The 23,558-nt window shown below is 46.0% G+C and overlaps 1 protein-coding gene and 1 long non-coding RNA gene across 3 annotated transcripts in view; one reads left to right on the top strand and one right to left on the bottom strand.

Annotated features, from left to right (window-relative positions):
- The window catches only part of ACAD8 (acyl-CoA dehydrogenase family member 8), a 262,307-nt gene that overhangs the window by 204,364 nt on the left and 34,385 nt on the right, over nt 1-23,558 (bottom strand). The gene's annotated exons all lie outside the window — the stretch shown is intronic.
- LOC146856802 (uncharacterized) lies at nt 1,531-9,825 on the top strand. Its single transcript, XR_014979816.1, has 3 exons — nt 1,531-1,697; nt 2,266-2,472; nt 8,882-9,825. It is a non-coding gene; the product is annotated as an uncharacterized LOC146856802 (long non-coding RNA).

Genomic DNA, 23,558 nt, shown 5'->3' with positions numbered 1-23,558 from the left:
AACCTGACTAGCACGCCTTATAAATTCTGGCCAATTTTGCAAAATTATCATATCAGCTCCTACCAGTGCCATTCATTAATGCTTTCGTTGTACTGCTAGATCATTTACTTTAATGGTGATTCCATTTGTATTCCTAGTTCAACTGTTAGAATGCAGCCTGTTACACCACAATCCACATTCTTCCAGGATCCTGATGAACCTCCTGAAACATTGCATTTGTAGTTTTGCTCTTTTAATGCTTAATTAGGGGTGAGCAATAGACAAAAATGTAAACAAGATAGAAAAATAAATTGGTTTATTATTTGGGGTTGGAGGGTCAAATGCATGTTTTTGATCACTTACTTTAATAGACGTCAGGACAGGTAAAAACATTTAGAGGTGTATTAGGATGCCGGTTACCTCCCAAATAAATTTCAGGTTAAGTCAACTTTGTGGTACACGGTCACAAAAGCTTCACAAGGGTGCACAGTGTAAATGAATCAGTCGACTCTTAACGACTCGAAAAATCTACTCACCCACTCACTATGGCGAGTCAATTTTATCAGGTCAAGCTATTTTTAGGGCCTACTGGTCCGTTCTGGTGAGTCAACTTAAGCTTGAAAGGAACAGGTGTTCTGTTCATCCGGAAAGTAAATGAGCAATAAAGATGATTTTAAATCTTGTTTTTACTTGACACCTTTGCAATCTGTTCAAGGACAGAGGTCAAAGGTCAGTTTGTCCTGTTACTAATTGCTGCTTATCTTATCCTGGAAAATGGCGTTTACTTTCCTTTCTCTAACTACAGCAAGAGGTTTTTGTCTAGTGAGCTGTATGATATTCATGGTGAAACAAAACGCTGTAGGATATTTTTTCTAACACAACATTTAAATACTTTATAAAAGAATAGTACAAATATTTCAAAATATATCAGGAATTACGAAACCACATTTATTGTAATTCAGAAGTGTGATGCAAACAAAGATTTAAATAGGAGCAAAACAAATCAGAATACTTTACTTGTTGAAGTGCAAATGACAAATATTTGCAGAAACTCAATTTCCAAACATTGTTTGTACACTATATAGTTTTATTATGAAAATCGCAGGTCAGTGTGAAAATCTGTGGCCATTTCAATGGAAAATCTATTGATTGCAAATTACAGAGTGCTAACACTTCATGCTTTAGTTATGGAGTTATTAAAAGTGGTAGTTTTTAAACATGATTTATGAAACATTCAAGCCCTAGCACTGATAATGCTGTTAATGAAGTAAGAAGCAAGTCGGGTGTCATGTGTATTCTATATGAGGGTAGATTTGTTTAAATATATGGATGTGAGGAGGGAGACCCAGCATCGGCTTTTCATCTACTCCACTTACCGCAGGTATCCTCAGTAGTCAGGGCCAATGTCCCAGAGAAGCCGGCGAAGCAAGGGTTAATCTTCCCCAATGCCTCTCACGTACAGGAGGAAGCCCGGCCTCCGGTATGTCAAGGCCAATGGGAGCAGAGAGAGGCGGGGCCACCAACTTGTGAGGCGGTCCCGGGAAAACCGGAAGACGCCGAGATTCGAGGAGAGAAGGAGCCCAGTTCCTTCGAGGGAGGAAGACGCCGCGTCAAAGGACCGAGGCCAAAGACAGAGTGGACAGCCCACCCGAGGAGGAGGAGAACCCAGCTGACGCCACACACTGCGACGAGGAACCAGACGGAAGCCTTGAGACCTGGTGCGAGGACTGGTGGATACCCCGGGAGGACACTCTCAAGCCGCCGCAACACAAGAGAGTTGCGGACCCTGCGATACGTGGTTCGGGAGGGGAGTGAGGGGGTTGAGGGAGGAAAGCACGGAGAGAAGCCTAGAACTACGTAACTGTTTTCCAGCTTTCTGTGCGCTTCCCTTGATGCTCACCCCGCTTGCAAAACGTATACTTTATTTGGTAAACCGTCTTGACTTGTGCGGGAGTTATTAAAAGATCGGAATATCTTCCGACACTACCTTGCATGTGCCTCATCTTTGGACCAGAGATTACCTGATTTTTGGAGCAATAATCAGTAACTTGAAGATAAGGTGTTGGCTACCGATTTTAAGAAGATAAGAATCCTCCTGGTCTTTCTTATTTTGCTTGGTTTTGTCATATTTGGTTGTTTTGTCATATTTCTTTGTTTGGTAATTCGGTGCACTCTTTTCTGTCGCATGATTTCCACAAACTCCCCGGGACGGTGAAGGGCCCTGACCTGGAATTTTAATCCCAGAGTGCAGTTATACTTACCGCTACCTTCTTCTTCTCTTTTTAGACTCCTGGGGACATCCTCTCAGTGGAAGCTCGACTGTATCGGATGAAGACCATGGATAAAGAAATCCACAAAGAAGAAAAGAAGACCCTTACCTTTCCTGGTGGCTTTTGTTTATGCCCACCACAATAAAAATACGCCAAAATTGATCCACCTGATGAGGCCTCCGAGATTCTTTTTCGGCCCGTCCCTCTCACAATGGAGCAACGGGTTAGTGCATTAAATCAAACAAGTTTTTTGTAAAGCAGACATGCTGAACTCGTGTATTTGAAGATGCTCTCACGTGTGATAGTTAAGAAAATGGCGACTCCGTGAATTAGAATTTTTGCCAAGGATCACATAATTTAAAACAAGTTTATGGGTTCAGAGCATTATAATTGGGTCGAGCAGGTTATTTAAGTCACTAGACCTCCAGGTCTGGTAACATTTTAATGTTTTTTCGATGCTTGTCTGACATAAGAGCTTTCAAAAGGTACTAGCCACTTATTTTGAGTAGAAAAAGAAAATCACTGTTCTATTAATCTGTGACGAATTGGTGTCTATATGCTACTCAAACAACGTTCAAAGTTCAAGTAAGGCTTCTTTCATACAAAAATCCTTCACTGGATAAAGTTACAGACATAGCTAAAAGTATTAGATTTCTCACTCTATACATGAATTAAGTTGCAAGGAACTCACAGATTACAATAATGATTCACCCGTTTTAAATGCGGTTACATAAGCAGACCCAGTCTCTATCTATTTCCCTGGCTCTGGAGGTACACTTCGCCACAGTATTAAGCACTGCCCTTTTTCGTGCAGACGTCTGGGTATATACGATCACTCAAATTGAAAGCAGAACACAACAAATTTGTTCGATCTATCATCTGTGTGCCTACCAGCACCCTTCTGGTTCCTCTTTTTTTACTTGGGCCGCAAACGCTTCGCATATATGGCACAGTTAAAACCATTGATGTACTTATCTGGTCCACTCCAGAATTAGTAGAATATAGAGGTGGTCTGAGGGTTTGATGGAGATAAATATTGCTACTAAAATCTCTTTGCTGCAATACAATTCGAACAGTCCTGAAAATATTGAGGCCCTTGTACTCAAAATAATTTATTTGGCTTTTGTAAATGACCAATGTCTAACAGACATCTTCAGACTGTTTGAGTAACCAGCTCTTTGGGTTTAACCCCAGCCTAAAGTTCGAAGTATTCCTTGACACAATCACACCTTCCCTAGCTAAAAGTCTGTAGGTGCAATTCCGACTCAATAGCCTTCCGCTAAAAACTTTATTGATCTAATGGGCAAAAGATAGCAATTCAGACAAGAGTCCCGCTTGCATGATAGCACTCGAGACAGAGGAAGATGTTTTGTTCTTCTGCCCAGGTTACCGCAGCCCCCGCAGGAAATAGATATGCCTAGTCTGTTTGAACCTGAAGGTCACCAGCTACAAAATCGCACACAGAATTAAAAAAAAAAAAAAGACACCTGTGACTGAATAGCTTTTTCCATAAGTGATTCTTAGCTAATGTTTGGCTCAAGTGATTAAAGATCATCTTATTTGGAAGATTATATCCTAGTTGAGAGAAAGAACACACTACTCTCCCTTCAAGTTACTGTTTGAGAATTGGGAAAGTGCTTGAATCAAAGTAGATTAAACTACATTGGCTAATTGGCTATGCTTTTATGTTTCTCTTTCACCTGATTTTAGTAGACTTCCTATTTTATTGATTCCAATATGTACTGTTAACATCAGGACAGACACATTTTTATAAAACTTGTACTACTGTAGCTTGAAAAGAACAGATGTAGTATTTGTCTCATTAACCGAGATTCTAAACTTTATTTCTCATTTACGTGTTTGAATTTTTTAAAGAACACTGTCCTGTATATTGTATTAATAGCATTTTATTATTTTTCTCTTTTTAAAGATTGCGATTGTTTTATTGTGTGCTTTGATGGTTTCTGACAAACCGAATAAAGCTTATTTGATGTGCCGTGAGGTAATGCTAGGTGTGCTGCAGATCAAGAGATTCCTGATGAAAGTTGATCTGTAAAAAACAAAAGTAAGTTAATTAGTATCTTTAATTGATACTTTGCACGTAAGAAGTGTGCAAAACGGTAAATCGGATCATACTAATTTTACTTTTACAGTTGAAAAGAATGACATACAACTGTAAGCCAACTCAGGAATAATATCGCCAGCATCTCTACTGAAAAGTATAAAAAGGCTTGGCCTGAAAAACTGTTGTTACCTCCAGATGTAACTAGTACCTTTGCATTATTTTAGGTAGAGATAGTTTTTAAAAGGAAAAGTGTGCATTGCTTACAAGAGTAGCAACATGTTGGTCTGGGGGCACCAGGCTAATTTTGGTATGGTCATCAAACCTGATAAGTGCCCTGTGTCACTGGTGCACATCAAATCTGATCAAAATTGAGAGCGGAAATGTAATCAGGTTTTGTTGAAAATGAGCAAAAGATCAAGATTTTTAAGTACACTTTTAAATTGAAGGATTATTTAAGTCTGTAAAATACAGATTTCGTAGTGTTCCTCTTATTGTGATAGTAGAATTGCCTAGCATGCTTCAGAACATGCAAGAAGATGTCATTGTCGAACCAGTTATGACTCCCTTCAGTGGTTTTCGGCAAAAAGAAAATTGGGGATTACTTTTTTTTCGTGGTTTTACACGGTCTCAACAATGCCATTTGGGAGGAGAGTTTTCCTCTGCCCTGCATGGAGGATCTGATCACTGCTATAGGTCAGTTCAAGTGGTTCATTATGTGAGATCTTAGAGCTGGACAGTACACCATCAGGAGGTACTGGACATTGAATCACGCCATTTACAGATTCTGTAAAACCTCATGGTACTGCTAAATAAACCCTTTTGCATGACATCTGGACCGGGCCCAAGGGCATTTGCATTCCGGAAGATCATTAACAGATTGTTTAAAGGTTTAACCAATTTAGTTGTTTCAAGGTGATATTCTGGTGTTTGCTGAGACTGAAGTTGAACACCTGATGCTTGACAAAGTTTGAGGTATCATTGAGGAGTGACATTGTATTTTCTATGTAAATGAGGTAGAATACATGGGAAATGTTTTGTCGAACGAGGGAGTCAAACCACAACCTGGGTTGGTGGATAGCATTGTGAACTCTCCTCATCATAGTGACAGAGATCAGTTACATTCATTTTTAGCCCCATGCAAGTTAACTCAAAAGTTATAAGAAAATGTTTCCTGTCTTACAGAGATAGGAACATATTGATAAAGAACACAGAATTTCAACGGGCTCCTAAATGTCCACAAAATGTTGAGTTAATCAAGGAGGAGAGTGTAGCATCTGTCCCTGCACTACAACCGCATGTTGAAAGTTTGCAGCACATGTGGAACTGTAGCTGCTATGCATGGGAGCAGGTCCTGCTCAAATGAAGTTTCCGAAGAAGTTGCAATTGGTTGTGGAAAAAGTTAAAGAAAAATTAGCTCTGTGATTTAAAATAAATGTTAGCTTGCGTATGAAACTTAGAGAAAATTAAACAGTACTTGTAGGGAAGGGAGTTTTGCTTGAGAACAATCCACAATTAGTTTATTTCTTGTCACACGAGAAAATTGAGAAAGCTACAGCTAGACTGGCATAATTATCTACTAGTTACTTCAATTCAGTTTCTAATTGGAATGCATTGCAGGGGAAAGAACAAAGCTGATTACTTATCTAATTTGCCTGTTAATGAAAGAGTGAAAATGGAATTTGCACGAGAGTGATATAGAGGAATATATTATTGACACAGGCGAAAATTGTGTAATGTGCCATGATATGAAGGGATGGAGTAAAAGAGGAAGTCTTATAAAGTGAAGTGATGAGCTTTGTTCCCACTGGATGGTACAAAGCCAAATCACTGAAAGTAAACCTGCTGTCATTTTATAAGGTATCTGAATAGTTATCGTTGGAAGGACCTTAATAATGAGGGGTGACAAGTTCTGTTCCCTCTAAAGTGTGCGCCTGAGATTCCGCACAGCTCCTATTGCAGTGCCACGCATTTCAATTCAATGAGTGCACACACTCGTCTAATTTAAATAAGCCTGCTGGAAATCAGCATGACATTGTGTTGGTTGTGTTTTCCATTGTATGTGCTGGTAAGTCTTGCCCCTCCCTCCCTCTTCTGGCCTAATACCAGGGAAGGGGAAAACAAAGGTTACCATCAATTAGTTCTTCAGATCGATAACTGTATTATCATCCACTGCAGACAAGACCTTCATGTGTAAACAATGCTTTTCATATTGTATACTGAGAATCAAAATGCTACTTAGGAACTCTTGTTAACATATATATACACACTGCTTCTGGGAGAGAGAGGCTTGACAGGAAAATTCTGTAACTTTTGCTCTAAGCATGTTGTGTGTATTAGTGCCTTCTTCATGTACTTCTGGGTCTCATTTTACTTTAATTTGATCAGAAAAGGGCTGGAAGTTAGGTTTGCCTCCTTTACCCTGTGAAAAATACCAGCCACCTGTTTACGTTTTAAGATTTAGCAAAAGCCCAGACACGATTCCTAAGAAGAACTTTATGTGAAATTGCCTATACATTTGTAACATGGCATTTCAGTGTTTCTTCACTTTAATTATCAGTCAGGGATCATTAGAGTAGCTGTAGAACATATTGTAAAGTGTTTTCTTCTTACTTTTACAGTTTCAAGTATGTACCCATAAGGGGGAAAACAAATACAGACTTTAGGTGATTTTTTGGTTTTTTTTTTTTCTTGTACCAGTAGAGACACTAAAATGCTGGTATAATACCAACCAGATGCTAACTCTAGTGGAGGCCACAGAAATTGAAGGCCAATTAATATTTTGGTTGCTGCCTGGAGATAGGTAGATTGTTTAATGCATCACAAAAGGTTCAGTGCACGTCACCTACGGTACACTATCACTGGTGTTCAGCTGAGAAACAAAGGCATAAACAGCAGTATAGAGTAATAACTCCTCTGTTTTGGCTTTATTACCAGCAAAATAGTGGATAACAATGTCTTATTATGAGGCAGCAGTCCCATAAAGGCAATAGGAGTGACATAAATTGGATAATGACATGTTATTTACAGCACATAGAAACACTATGCATGTGGTTGTGCGGATATATAAAAAATAAATTAATTATTAAAAGAGGGCAGAGGGTATAAGTTAGAGAGGAAAGTAGAAAAGGAACTTCCATAAGATATACAGGTCCTCCGTTGCAGTCTTTTAATGTTTTTCTCACCATCTGCGGTGTGTGCTGGTCCTGTCCAGGCCAGTTCTTCTTCTTCCTTCTCTTTTTAACCATTCCAGTCTAGGCCAGTCTAGATGTGTCTTCTTCCCTTCCTAGAGGTGGGAAAGCCCACAAATGTACAGAGAGCAGAGCCAAGCGTCTGGCTGGGCTGTAAGAGCCTACCCATGAGCAAAGTCCTGAAAATAGTTGGTATCTAAATGATACAAAAAAATATGACTGCCTTCTTGAAAACTAACACATTTCAGTGCCTATCAAAGAACACCAATGACACGCGAGAGTCATCATAAAGTGACTCTTCAACCACGGCCTCCCGCTCCACCGCAACAAGTTCTTTGAAGACCACTTTGAATTCTACAGCTAAATATTTTCAAACGACAGAGTGAAAATAAACCAGAAGAAGTCAGATAACATTAGGAATACCCCGACCCTCACCTATCCACAGACGTTATGAGCTTCCTAGGGATGGCAAAGTACTGCGATCGTTTCATTCGAAATTTGGCAACCTCGACAGAACCGCAGAGGTCCATCACAAAACCCAAACGAGATGGGAATGGAGAACCACTCATGAACAGGCCTTCGAGAAGGTTAACAAGGTGCTGCTCCATGGCACAACCATTATCTACTTTACCACCAAAACAAACCCAAATTAATCGTTGATGACAGCCCTGTTGGACTGGGGACAGAAAGCCTAGTGCAAGAGCAGGGAAGAGACAAATGAGCTTTTGCGAGCAGGGTGCTAACTGACTTTGATATGACCAGATTGAATGAGAAGCAATTGTAATCAAATGGGGGTATGCCAAGTTTTGCCTCTACTTATATGGACAGAGCTTCAAAGTAATTACAGACTACAAACCTCTGGTCAGCCTCTTCCACGGCACATAGCAGCATCCCCCACAGAGAATCAAGCAGTAGATGGTGATGGAGCAAGGACTCCTATAAAATAAACTTGCTTGGAAGCAATCCTCTCAAATAACTCGTAATACTGTATTAATCATGTTTGTAAAGACTAATATGCCCCACATTCCATATATTTAGCTTAAAAGAAGCTTGCGCATGTGTCTTACTAACAAGTAACCCGAGTGAAACTTAAAATGGCTGCTAACATGGGAATTTGCACTGCGCATGCGTAAACTGCATCTACGCAGGATGACGGACTAAAGCTTGGACGGAACTTTCTGCTTCTGCGCACTTGCTTCTAAAATGGCCGCTTGAAAGCTCACATGCTAAGCATCTGCCTTGCTTAAACTAAAACATGCTATTTACTAAATGCTAATGCAGGGAGACCTTTTAGAAGTAAATGGGATTAGAGTAAGGTGGTATACAGTGAAATAATTTTATTTTGATTTTAACATGTTTCTTTTTGACCTCTCTATTAGTTCGTATTTGGGCCTCTGAGCGATGCTAAAGTCTATACTTCACATGACTCCTCACGCAGGCGCAGTGACAACCAGCCAGAAGCCATGAGGGTGTGCTTGGATCCCGTCCCAAGGCCACATTCGCAACATGTCCTGGGAAAGTCATGGACATCCTGCAGGATGAACAAGACAACTGTTATATGTATTCTTTTTATTGATAAAGATGTGAAATGCGGGTGGGAAATAAAGCTTGGCAAAATAAATTAAGGGGCGGGACCACTGAACAACGAACTAGAAAATTGTTAAAACTTAGCATGGTGTGATGATCATTCCCCCCTTGCCTGTCCAATCAGAATTAGGAGTTTCATAAATTTGAAACATTTAGGGCTGGTACATGCCATTAGAAAAGTATAATTGAGGTATTTTAGTTAGATAGCTGCTCGTGTTGCTGAGAAGCTGAGAGACCGGGATGCTGTCTGAGAGCTGATCAAATACTGAAGAAGAATCGAATTGCAGAACTTAAAGCCAAAATCTAATTAATTAGAAGATTGCAGAAGAATGGAGGAGGGAAATAAGGCAAAGAATTAAAAGAAGATCGCGGAAGAATCGAGGAGGAAGATAGTCAGAGAGGAGTGTGACGCAGGCGTCGCATCTAGAAGAGGTCATCTATCGTGTCCATGAAACCTGTCCTGAAACCTTTGTCACCTGAGCTGTCCCAGGGGACCCTTCCAGCTCCTTGGCAAGGGGTTGGTTTCCACACCATTCTAGGTAATTATAATTCTGTGTAGTAGGTCATTGTACTGCTCTATTTTTTCCTCTCCAGGTACTGTCTTTGTAATAATATTGTTTAGATGATCTTACTGACATATTTGATAGATTGACTTTCTTTCCTTGGAGAAAACGGTGTACGAATTGTATTTTGCTTTGGCTCACATGAATTTAACTAGATAAACATTTAACCTCTTCCCGAGTCTGTGGTTATTTAAAATATTCAATTTACGTCATTTCACCTTATACTAGCTTAACTAAAAGGTCCATTGACCAGACGAAAGTACTTTTTGATTCAGAAAAGATATTATTAGAAAATGTTAAGGTAAATTAAACTTAGAGGCATATCACAACAAATTGACCCCAGCGGTACTTTACCAGCTTATGTGAATATGTGATTATGGGCCCAGGTGAGCATGTGGTTTGTGAGTATCTCAAGCTGGTAATCCGCTGGATCAGTTTTTCTGGTTGCAGAGCTATGGTTTTTTATTAACTAGTTAGGTGATGAAGATCGACATTTGAGTTATTGATTATGTATTTGCAAACCTGTTTGTATTTTGGTATATGTTGTTTGGAAATTCCCAGGAATATTGAATAGGGTGTGGTGAATGGAAGCCACACTGCAGTGAGGTTACTGGTCTGTTGGAATAGCACTGAAAAGCTATGCAGGGCTGGCAGTGCTGACTTGGGGATTATTTTTCGTATAAAAGTGAGTGATTGATCGCAAAAGAGTTCACTGGTGAAACTTTGGTCTTATATCACCTAGAAAGGGTAATACCGAAGGAGTAGCAGGTACCTCGGAGCTTGAGTGAAGAGTAAGCGGAAGAGTTTTACTCGCAGTGTGTGAAGAGTAAGCGGTAAGGTTTTTCCGCAGTAAAAGAAATACTGTTCTTTGGTTTTAGCGGAGCAGACAGAGTAGCGAATGTTTCTATGTCGTCATTTATTAAATTTGTATAAAAATTGTAAGAAAATAAGTTTGTGTTGCCTTGTAAAGGAGGGGTCAGTTGCTGGAGTTGCACTGACGTCAGAGGGCCGCGCTGGGATTGGTTGAAGCAGCGGGCGTGTGACTGACGCGAAATTGTAAAGGAGGGGTCAGTAGTAAGGAGTGATACTGACGTCCCAGAAAGGCCGCACTAGTATTGGCTAGACGAATAGTGTGAGCCCGAGTTTGATTGTTCGAAAGAATAGAAGCAGCGCTGGGATTGGTCAAACCTCAAGTGTAAGAGAGAATCTAATTGGTTGCCAGAATAGAAGCTGTAATAGTATTGGAAAGTGGAGTTTGTATGTGGAAATACGATCCAACACTAATAGGGAATCGCCCAGACAGGAGATATTTAGGATTTGCCAGAGACGAATATATAAAAAGATCTTCACCTAAAATGTACGGAGAAAAGAGAAAGAGGTCATTTATGCAGAAAATTCAAAATTATTTTAAGAAGGATAACCCCATTAAGACTAGAGAGGGAATTCGTATCCGTCCCCCGAAAACGCCCGCATCATTCACGATGATTGACCCCTGTGCCCCCACAGGCGGTCGCTCCCTCCACGCTGCTCTGGCCGCTCGCCTGCCTGCTTCTTGACCGCTTCCTGACCGCGTCCTGACCGCTGCAGATCACCGCTCACCTCTTCTCCGCCGCTGCCCTCCGCATCTTCCTCAGGTCCGCCTTCTGCCCGCAGCCTGCCGCCTCTGCCCCCGCTCCTCACCTGTTCACCGGCCCCGCTGCCCCGGTCACCTCCGTGCTTTCCCACCGCCGCCCCGTAGCCCCGCCTCCCCTCCTCACCCATTGGTCCTCCCGTCTCCCGCCTCCCGGCTGACCCTCCCTCCCGGCTCCTACTTATGACGCCCCCTGAGCGACCGCGCAGCGGACGCGCTCAGCGGGAGCGCCGATTGAGCACCGAAGGTAAGCCCGTCTGCGCCAGACCCCCTGGCCCCGCGCCCGTCAGCCCCCCCGCAGGACCTACGATGCCGCCACAATCATCGCACTCAACACCGCCCGAGCCCCCGGGTGCTACCGAGCATCCCCGCGACGCACCCATGGACCCTTCGCCTGCCGATCCTACACCAACCACTTAAAGTGCATCCTGCTCAACACCCGCTCCGTCCACCGACACGCCGTGGAACTCTGGAACCTCCTCGACACCGCATCTCCTGACGTTGCCTTCCTCACGGAAACCTGGATGAACGCCTCCTCAGCACCCGACATCGCCATAGCCATCCCAGTCGGCTACAAGATCATCAGGAAGGATCGCGTCAACCAGACCGGAGGGGGCATCGCCATCGTTCACAAAAGCACCATCCGCATCTCGACTGACTCCATCGACACATTCAACGCCGCCGAATACCTGCACTTCCTGATTCACACCGACCCCAAGACTACCCTCAGAGGCACCCTCATCTACAGACCCCCTCGACCACACACACAGTTCTGCGAAGACATCACAGACTTCATCAGCCCTCGCGCCCTCCCCTCCGCCGACTACATCCTACTCGGGGACCTCAACTTCCACCTGGAGAACAACAACGACCACAACACCCCCGCCCTGCTGGACAACCTCGGACTCCAGCAACTGGTCAACACCCCCACCCACTACGCCGGCCACACGCTCGACCCCCTCTTCTCATCCAGCAAGCACGTCACCTTCAGCCACTCCACCGGACTTCACTGGACTGACCACAGCTGCGTCCACTTCAGCTTCAAAAAGAACACGATCCACCACCACCCGAAGCAGGTTCCCCACAGAAACTGGAGCAAGATCACCGTCGACCAGCTCACCACCTCCCTCAGCCAGAACCCACCAGTCAGGACAACGGACCCTAACACAGCTGCCCTCAACCTCATGCAGTGGCTGACCTCCTGTGCCGACGACCTCGCCCCAATGAAGAACCCACTCACCAGACCCAGAAGCAAGAAGGCCCCCTGGTTCACCGACGAACTCAAGGACTCCAAGAAGGCCTGCCGCACCCTCGAGAAGGCCTGGCTCCTCGACAAGACCGCCGACAACATGACTGCCTTCAAACTCGCCACCCGCAAACACCACCAGCTCATCCGCACCACCAAGAAGAAATCCCTGAAGGAACGACTGGACAAGAACACCCATGACAGCAAGGAGCTCTTCAACATCGTCAAGGAGTTCCCCAACCCCAGCACCGGCTACAACGACATCACTCCCACGCAGGACCTCTGCGACTCACTCGCCTCGTACTTCCACCGCAAGATCGCCGACATCCACAACAGCTTCGGCGTTCCACCCCCGCACCCATCGGTCGAACCTACACACCCCGCCGCCACTCTCCAGACATGGACCGAGGTGACCTCCGAAGACACGACACGCATGATGAACACCATCCACTCCGGATCTCCGACCGACCCGTGCCCTCACCATGTCTTCAACAAGGCCGCCTCTACCATCGCACCCCACCTCCGAGACATCATCAACACCTCTTTCGACACAGCCACCTTCCCGGAGAGCTCAATCAATCAATCATTGACACTTATAAAGCGCGCTACATACCCGTAGGGTCTCAAGGCGCTGGGGGGGGGGGTGCCGCTACTGCTCGAACAGCCAGGTCTTCAGCTTCTTCCTGAAGGAGAGGTGGTCTTGGGTCAGGCGCAGGTCGGGAGGGAGGGAGTTCCAGGTCTTGGCGGCCCGGTAGGAGAAGGACCTTCCTCCTGTAGTCGCTCTTCGGATGCGGGGGACGGCGGCGAGGGCGTGGTTGGCTGATCGGAGGTGGCGTTTAAGAGCGTAGAAGTTGACTCGGCTGTTGAGGTAGCTCGGGCCTTGGTCGTGTAGGGCTTTGTGTGCGTGGGTGAGGAGGCGGAAGGTGATTCTTTTGTTGACGGGGAGCCAGTGAAGGTCTCTCAGATGTCCGGAGATGTGGCTGGTTCGTGGGATGTCGAGGATGAGTCTGGCCGAGGCGTTCTGGATCCGCTGGAGTCTCTTCTGGAGCTTAGCGGTGGTACCGGCGTAGAGGGCGTTGCCGTAGTCCAGTCGGCTGGTGACGAGGGCCTGGGTGACTGTCTTCCTGGTCTCGGTGGGGATCCACCAGAAGATCTTGCGTAGGATGTTGAAGCACGCCGAGGAGACGTTGTTGACTTGCCTGGTCATGGAGAGGGAGGAGTCCAGGATGAAGCCCAGGTTTCGTGCATGGTCTGTCGGTTTGGGTGCGGTGCCCAGGGCGGGAGGCCACCAGGAGTCGTCCCAGGCGGAGGGTGAGGAGCCCAGGATGAGGACCTCCGTCTTGTCCGAGTTCAGTTTCAGGCGGCTGGTCGTCATCCACTCGGCTACCTCTTTCATCCCTTCGTGCAGGTTGGCTCTGGCGGCGGCTGGGTCGTTGGTCAGGGAGAGGATCAGCTGGGTGTCGTCGGCGTAGGAGATTATGCTGAGGTTGTGTTTGCGTACGATGGCCGCTTGGGGGCTCATGTAGACGTTGAAGAGGGTGGGGCTCAGAGATGATCCTTGGGGGACGCCGCAGATGACTTCGGAGGCCTCTGACTTGTACGGTGGTAGGCGGACTCTCTGTGTTCTTCCGTCGAGGAAGGAGATGATCCATTCCAGCGCCTTGTCCTGGATTCCGATGTTGCTGAGGCGCCGTACTAGGGTGCGGTGGCAGACCGTGTCGAAAGCCGCGGAGAGGTCTAGGAGGATGAGGGCCGCTGTTTCTCCATTGTCCATCAGGGCTCGGATGTCATCGGTGGCGGCGATGAGGGCGGTCTCGGTGCTGTGGTTGGCTCGGAAGCCGGACTGTGAGGGGTCGAGGGATCCGTTCGTCTCGAGGAAGGCGGCCATCTGCTTGTTGACGGTCTTCTCGATGACTTTGGCTGGAAACGGGAGGAGCGAGATGGGGCGGTAGTTTTTGAGTTCAGTGGGGTCCGCTGTGGGTTTCTTGAGTAGAGCGCTGAGTTCGGCGTGCTTCCAGCTCTCAGGGAAGGTGGCGGTGTCGAAGGATGTGTTGATGATGTCTCGCAGGTGGGGTGCGATGACAGCGTCGGCCTTGTTGAAGACGTGGTGAGGGCAGGGGTCGGTCGGTGATCCGGAGTGGATGGAGTTCATCGTGCGGATGGTGTCTTCGGTGCTGATCGGGGTCCAGGCGTGGAGGGTGGTGGTGGGGGGGGGAGGTTGTTCGGTCATGGTGTGCGTTGGTTGGTTGTTGAAGCTGTTGTGTATGTCCGCGATCTTGTTGTGGAAGTATGAAGCGAGGGAGTTGCAGAGGTCTTGCGATGGGGTGATGTCGTTGTTTCCTGCGCTGGGGTTGGAAAGCTCTTTCACGATGTTGAAGAGTTCCTTGCAGTTGTGTGCGTTGTTGTCCAACCGGTCCTTGAATGCTGTTTTCTTGGCGGCGCGGATCAGCTGGTGGTGTTTCCGGGTGGCAAGTTTGAAGGAGGTCCTGTTGTCCGGTGTCGGTTCCCTTCTCCAGACTTTCTCGAGGGCTCGGCAGTTCTTTTTGGAGCTCTTGAGTTCATCGGTGACCATGGGGCCTTCTTGCTGCCGGGTCTGCTAGGCGGGGTCCTCAGTGGGGCGAGTTCGTCCGCGCAGTTGCTGATCCACTTCGTGAGGTTGTCGGCGGCCTGGCTGGGGTTCGCTGAGCTGGCAGGAGGGTGCTGGTTCAGGGAGGTGGCGAGCTGGTGTGCTGTGATCTTGTTCCAGCTTCTGCGGGCGGCCTGTTGCTGGTGGTGGTGGGTCGTCGTTCTCTTGAAGGTGAAGTGGACGCAGCTGTGGTCCGTCCATTGAAGCTCAGTGGCGTGGCTGAAGTCGATGTCTGTGCTGGAGGAGAAGACTGCGTCGAGTGTGTGTCCGGCGAGGTGGGTGGGGGTGGACACCAGTTGCTTGAGTCCCAGGTTGGCGAGGTTGTCGAGCAGGGTGCTGGTGTTGCGGTCGTTGTTGTTCTCTAGATGGAAGTTGAGGTCTCCCAGGAGGATGTAGTCAGCGGAGGGGAGGGCATGCGGGCTGACGAAGTCGGCGATGTCCTCGCTGAATTGTGTGCGTGGTCCAGGGGGTCGGTAGATCAGGGTGCCTCTGAGGGTGGTGTTCGGGTCGGTGTGGATCTGGAAATGCAGGTGTTCGGCGCTGGTCAGGGTGTTGTCGGTGCTGGTCGTGAGACGGATGGTGCTCCTGTGGACGATGGCGATGCCTCCTCCCATCTGGTTGGCGTTTCGGTCCCTCCGGACGATCTTGTAGCCCTCTGGGATGGCGATGGCGATGTCGGGAGCTGAAGAGGTGTTCATCCAGGTCTCCGTGAGGAAGGCAACGTCAGGTGGAAGCACGCCGAGCTCAGCGCACTACTGAAGAAACCTACAGCTGACCCGACCGACCTCAAGAACTTCCGCCCCATCTCGCTTCTTCCCTTCCCTTCCCTGCCAAGGTCATCGAGAAGATCGTCAACAAGCAAATGGCCGCCTTCCTCGAGACAAACGGATCCCTCGACCCTTCGCAGTCAGGATTCAGAGCCAACCACAGCACCGAGACCGCCCTCATCGCAGCCACCGACGACATCCGAGCCCTGCTCGACAACGGCGAAACAGCGGCACTCATCCTCCTAGACCTCTCCGCAGCATTTGACACTGTCTGCCACCGCACCCTAGTCCAACGCCTCAACAACACAGGCATCCAAGGGAAGGCCCTGGAATGGATCATCTCCTACCTCTCCGGCAGAACACAGAGAGTACGCCTCCCTCCGTTCCGCTCTGAGGCCACCGAAGTCATCTGCGGCGTCCCGCAAGGATCATCGCTCAGCCCCACTCTCTTCAACATCTACATGAAACCCCTCGCTGCCATCGCACGCCAACACAACCTCAACATCATTTCCTACGCCGATGACACCCAGCTGATCCTCTCCCTCACCAGAGACCCCGACACCGCCAAAGCCAGCCTACACGAAGGGATGAAAGACGTCGCCGAATGGATGAACATCAGCCGCCTGAAGTTGAACACGGACAAGACAGAAGTCCTCCTCCTGGGACCGTCGCCCTCCGCATGGGACGACTCCTGGTGGCCCCCGGCACTAGGCATCGCACCCAAACCAACGGACCACGCACGCAACTTGGGCGTCATCCTGGACTCCTCCCTATCGATGACCAGACAAGTCAACGCCGTCTCCTCAGCTTGCTTCCACAACCTTCGCATGCTCCGCAAGATCTTCCGATGAATCCCGACCGAGACCAGGAAGACGGTCACCCAGGCCCTCGTCACCAGCAGACTTGACTACGGAAACACCCTCTACGCCGGTACAACAGCCAAGCTTCAGAAAAGACTTCAACGTATCCAGAACGCCTCCGCCCGACTCATCCTGGACGTCCCCCGACGCAGCCACATCTCGAGCCACCTAAGAGACCTGCACTGGCTCCCTGTCAACAAGAGGATCACGTTCAGACTCCTCACCCACGCACACAAATCCCTCCACGACCTGGGCCCAAGATACCTCAACGACCAACTGACCTTCTGCACGCCCACCCGCCAGCTACGATCCGCGAACCTCGCCCTCGCCGTCGTCCCCCGCATACAGAAGACCACCGCCGGAGGAAGATCCTTCTCCTACCTGGCGGCTAAGACATGGAACTCCCTGCCCGTCCACCTGCGACTGACCCAGGACCACCTCGCCTTCAGGAGACAGCTCAAGACCTGGCTGTTTGAGCAGTAGCAGCTCCCCTCCCCCAAGCGCCTTGAGACCCTTCCGGGTGAGTAGTGCGAGATATAAATTTCATGATTGATTGATTGATTGATTGAAAGGGGTTATCTTACCTGTGTATGGTTAGAAAATTGGATAGAATATACTAAAAGTGATGGAGTGTTCGCTTTCCCAGAGAATGGCACATTCAATGGGAGGATACTACATAATTTGAGGATGCAAATGAATGAATTAGAGCCCAGACCTAGATTAACACAGTATGAGGCTTTAGAAGAATGGGAAATAGGCATTTGGGCGCGACAGACCTAGAAGTAGTAGAAGTTACAGAGGATTTTTCCCTAGACAGATGCGCGAATCACAAGATAGTAAAATGAAACAATGGAGACAAGCAATGATTACAGAAGGATCTCCCTTGGGAATAGATTAGGGAATTGTATGGCCTTGTTTGATGAATTTAAAATGGTGAGGCGTATCAATTGGATTGGCCAGTCTCATAAGTCCCTACCAGGTGATTGTGTGGTGCCGAGTTTCAGGTCGAATATATATTAGATGTTGCCTCTCAACAGCCAACTGTGCCCAATGTGATCTAAATTCTCCCACTGGGCTTTTTTTTATAAGCCAGGAAGTACCCAGTCCAAGAGGGATTGCCGAGTTTCCCCACAAGGCCAAACCAGCCCATTCCGACATCTAATCGCTTTGATATCTTATCCACTTCGGAGGATAACGATTGACGCAGGGTTAGCTTCGATCATTCCCTGCCGAAAGCTTCTGGGGTTTCGGTTCCCTTACGTCAAGTGGGTTCGGATAGTGCCATGTTATCACTCCCTAGAGAAATTCATTGTCTGCCTAACTCCCCCATTACCTTACAGCCTCCTAGGTAGGGTCTGTTTAGCTTATTCCTTGAAAGAGCCTTGTCAGGTGGTGGTAACTGGTCCTGTTAGCTCGTTCTTGAAAATCGGTTCATGGAATATTGCAGGCTTGGTATTTAGGTTAGACATTCCAGATTGGACAAGTTTTATTGACGACAGATATTTGGTCGTTTCAAAAGACTTGGGCAACAGTCCCCCTATTCCGTACAGGTTTTTTGAATTTTTTTAAACCAGCGGTCAAGGGTCTTAGGGGTAGACCGATGGATGGTTTAACCACGTGGGTTCGCCAATGTGAGGGTGTTTCAGTGGTAGAGGTCTGGATTGATAGCCCAGATATATTGGTAATTAAGGTTCAATCAACAAAAGGCCTTAATCTCCTCATTATTAACATCTATGTGAGGGGTCTCCCGGGTGGGAGATGTTCTCCAACTTGTTTACTTCTGGAGAGCCTCCTGGGGTCAGAATTGAAGTCCATCAATAAGTTAGTGGCTGGAGACTTTAATACTTGTTTTGAGCCTCTGGGTGTGGACAGTGGGGATTTAACCGAGGTTGAAGACTCTCTTTGGGGTGTTCCCCAGTTGGAGTTGACTCCCATAAGGAAATGGACACAAGCTGCCCTGCATATGAAGGGTTTATGTTTAAACTTGGGCTTGAGGGCCGTTAATGGGAGAACTAAATCAGATAGGTTAGGGAGGATGACCTTCGATAATGGCAGAACTGGGAGTCGTATTGACTATTTTAGTTAACCTGGAGATGTGGCCCCTTATTGTTGATATGGTGGTAACAAGTAGAGTAGAGAGTGACCATAATCCCCTCGTCGTATCCATTAATGATAACAGTTTCACTAGCTCCCTCATGATCGATGATGCTTTTGCATCCATAGATGTAATTCTTACTAATGATCAAAGAAGGGTGCGATGGCCTATGATCGCCACAAGTGAGGATACTCTGGTTTCAATTAGGAACCTGGTTATTTTTTGTTAGAGCTTTACCTCCTACTAGCAAAGGCAAAGAGTTGAGATCTTGTACCTGGTTCGACAAAGATTGTAGAAAGGCCCAAAGTGCTTTGATTCTGGCCATTAAATCCAGGCTACCTGTAACCATCCAAAAATGCAGGGCTGATTATAAACTCGCCCAACTAAAGGCAAAGCAAAATTGGGATGAGGACCGTTGGAGGGATTTATACCAGGCTTGCGACGGTCGTAATATGGTTCAATTTTGGCATCTTCTTAAATGGGGCAATCGCCCCCTAGATATTCGGCCTACTACTCATGTCGAGCCCCAGCAGTGGGTTGCGTATTTTGAGGAGCAGTTTAAGGTCAGTGATAAGCCCGTTTGTAACACATTTTCCCCTGTATTTGAAACCCCCTTGGAATTTACGCCTTGCGAGGTGATGTCCGTATTAAAAAGTATACGGAGTGGCAAAGCCCCGGGACCCGATTGTATCCCCGCCAATTTATTCATCCAAGAGCAAGATGTATGGGTCCCGTAGTTGACGATGCTAGCTAATGGCCTTGCGAGTGGAGCTTCGGTCCCTGACTCGTGGCTTGGGGCAGAGATATTGCCGATCTACAAGAAAGGCGATCGCTCTGCCCCGGCCAACTAGTGGCCGATTAGTCTCATAGACGCAGTACAAAAAATCATAGCTCGCCTAGTATTGGGTCGCATACAGAATTGGATGAGTGAAACTAATGTGTTGACCCCCCTTCAGGCGGGATTTCGGTCCCATATAGGGACCCTGGACCAAGCATTTAGGGTTGTCCTTTTATATTGGAAGGAGGTTTTTCTGGGGGGGTGGCATGCTCTTTGCGGCCTTTGTGGACCTACGGTCCGCGTTTGACCTTGTGCCAAGGGCTAAGTTATGGGAAGTTCTTTTGGAGATGGGTATGCCTAAAGAGTTGGTGTCGTTTCTGGTAAACATTCACGACAATACGTATGCCCGTGTCCGATGGGGTAATCCAGGGGAGGTGACAGAAAGATTTAAGGTATCGAAAGGAGTTCGTCAAGGGTGTGTGCTTGCCCCCACCCTGTTTTCATTATTTATTAACAGGGTTATAAGTTATTTTTCCAATCATCCGACTGATGCCCCCACTCTGGCTGGTATGAAGATCCCCCTCCTCATGTTCGCAGATGATACTATCTTGATTTACAAGACAGGGCCTGCAGTTAGCCCTGTCTCGTTTTGAGTTATTTTGGCGTGAACATGAGTTGGAAATAAATGTAGGCAAGACTAAGTTTATGGTTTTCCGTGGCCCTAGGCGTGTTAGTGCGCAGGTTCGTATGGGAGGTGTTACTTTGGATCAAACGGCTGTGTTTTCCTACTTGGGGGTTACCTTCAGCGAGAATTGTAGCTGGACGCATCAGTTGGATCTCCTTGTTCTTAAACATGCCCAACTAGGTGGAGCCTTGTTGAAAGAGCCTAGCCATTCTTTAACCAAACCTATTGCTCCCCTGATGAAGATTTACGGTTCCAAGATTCTCCCTGCCATTACATATGGTGCTGAATTGTGGGGATTTAGCAATTTGTCTAAATTAATGACTGCACAGAATAAATTTCTTAGGTCCGCAATTGGGCTTCCACAATCAACACCTTGTATCCCATTATTATATGATTTAGGCTTCCAGTCCCTTGAGGATATGGTAAGGTACAGACCCCTCGCGTTTTGGCGTCGTCTGTGGACCGCACCGGAACTGTCTATTTGTGCCAAAGCTCTACTGGAAGTTAAAGGGCTTGAGGGTTCACATAGGATTACCTGGTTGACCGGAATTAAAACTTTGTTGACTGATTTAGGGATGGGAAATCTTTGGGCCAATCCAGACACAGCTGTTTTCCCTTCGAAAATTGTTCTTAGGGATGCCTACTGGTGTAGGATTAAGGCCAGGAGATTTGCTTCCATTACGGGTAGCTCTATGACAGTTACGTTTCTTGCTCTTAAGGACGAGTCCGCTTAGGAAGGATATTGGGACACCATTACGAAGCATTTTGATCGTAAACTGTATCACCAGTTTAGAGTGGGCTCCCTACCACTGCGAGGGCTAACAAAAAGCTGGAGCCCTCTTGGTAGTGATAAGTGCCCCTTTTGTGTGGATCAGATAGAAACCATGGATCATTTTCTCTTTTGTTGTCCGGCATATCTTTTTACACGGCGGGTGTGGCTCCGTCCTGTATGCCGATTAATGAGAACTTGTTCTGCACAGGTTGCCAGTAGAATCTTGAAATCTGACACTTCTAAACCTGTTTAAATTTGTCAGCTGGGCTTGGATTCTTAGGACTCGGAAGGTTAAATCTTAATTTGTGTTATATTAGTCATTTCGTTGATTTTAACTATTGTTATTTTTATGGCCATAGGGTTAGGTATCATGTGTCTACCATATCTACCTACTATGTATAGTCATCGTGTTTTAATAATATGTATATCTAATAATTTTTATTGGTCTTTCTACATGTATTGTTATGATGACAAATATTTTATATGAATTTTTTATTATGTATAGTTTGTCTTTTATGATGGAAATCGAATAAAGACTTTTTTGACTGACTGACTATTCTGTACTAATGGCTGAGGAAGTCAGGAGGCAAGTGTACAGAGAAAACCAGACATTTGACAATGACAGGTTGTGGGGAATCAGAAGATGAGTTCATGGAGGACATTTTAACGAAAAACCCTCCACCATACCAGGAAGAACCCAGTAGAACTACTCTTAGAGCCCCTGTTTTGGGAACACCTTTGGTTCCGCAAGTCATACAGGAGCCAATGAATGGAAGGGTACTTCAGGAGAAGGAAAGAGAAGCAATAAATACAAATAGAGAAGAACTAATACAGAAAATAACCTAATTGAATACATACCCTGAAGCACTGACTATACCAGTGACCATAGGTCCAGTTGTTCCATTGTATGGGGATGAAACGATCTGTCCCAAACCACCAGTCATGACCAAGCCTATAATTGAGTCTAGAAAAGAAAACATAATAATTGATGATCAAGGTAGTGAGTGCGATTCGGTAATATCATTGATGGATTTACCGATAAGAAGGTACATGAAACCCCGAAAAGAGTTACACCTAGTTGTTCAAAAGAAATACGACTAGAAACTTCAACAGGAGTTAATAATGCCACAATATAACCTCCAGAAGAATTAGAAAGATGGGCGCAGGGGATAGATAAGCTGAAACAGCCGCTAAAGATTTTAGATATTTAAAAATTCAAAGTGGAATTGGAAGAGGTGATAGCTGGAAATGTGGGACTGGACCGATTAAATGCCTACAGCGAAGAAGAATTGCTGTTTATTTGTAGAAGTATTACTAGAAACACAAAGATATTACATGAGAAACTGACAGATCTAGCCTTTGAAATGGGGATTGAGATAGGGAAATCAAAGTTATTACAGAAACCATATAGAGCAGAATTTAGTGATAAGGATTTGGAAAACAAGACTGTGTCAGGGAGAAAATTACAGATTAAGGAATTAATGAACATTTTGCAAAAATGGGGAGATTTAGACAAATGGAAAGCCAGGTGGATGAGGGAAAAGGAGGAAGCACAGGCAAATCGAACAACTTCAGAATTTTTATTGAAAGAAACAGGAAAGGTAGAAAGATTGTGCCCAATGAGAGAAGTTTCTGGAGGAGGATATGTACATGTTCCATGGACTAGACAAGATACTTTGTCATTTACTAATGATTTCCCAAGGTTAAGAGAAAAACCAGTTGAATGGTACCGGCAAGTTGAAAGGTTTGTGAAGGTTTCTAAGGTTTTGTTGAAGGATTTGGATGGTCTGTTTGACATAGTGGTACCTGCAGATTTATGAACAGAATGCAAAATGACAGTTGATTGGCCTAAAGATGAGTAACCGAGAGACGAGAAAACAGGAGCTCCTTCAGAAGTAATGAAGAAATATCACCAGGTGATTACTTTCTTGAACGGGAAATCTCACAAAAGGAAACAGATTGGGTAACGATAGATATGTAGTAAACAAAAGTGATTCTATCCTATCAAAAGGTGTAAAAAAGTGATACTAAATAGTTAATTAATTACTTAATTTATGTTTTTTGATTTTTACAATGATTAGTACAGTGAATTTAAAGTGATCCGTGGAATGCCACGGAAAGCACTAAGTGTTTTTAAAATACCCCTCACACACTATGAGTCCCATAGTGTCATGCTTCATCATGGGGGTCTTCTCGTCCCTCTACGGGGCGGGGCGTGCTACTACCAACGGCTACGCGGGAGCACTGTTGTTGTGATAATAAGGCTTATGTGTAGTGCAAGGGATGTGAGTGATTAGGAATACGTGAAAATAAAAATTAAAAAGACCCTGGCTAGTAGAAAAAACAATTTTATTCTGTTCTCTAGCTGGGACCGTTAAAAAGGGGGGAAGAGTAGGAAATCTCACAAATTAGTGGTTACCTACTGGGTCGACATGTTTCGTGAGCAG

The sequence above is a fragment of the Triturus cristatus genome, chromosome 3_2 (genome assembly GCF_964204655.1).
Source record: "Triturus cristatus chromosome 3_2, aTriCri1.1, whole genome shotgun sequence".
NCBI classification, from domain to species: Eukaryota; Metazoa; Chordata; class Amphibia; order Caudata; family Salamandridae; genus Triturus; species Triturus cristatus.
The sequence above is the reverse complement of the archived record's forward strand: the minus strand, read 5'-3'. Positions and strand labels throughout refer to the sequence as shown.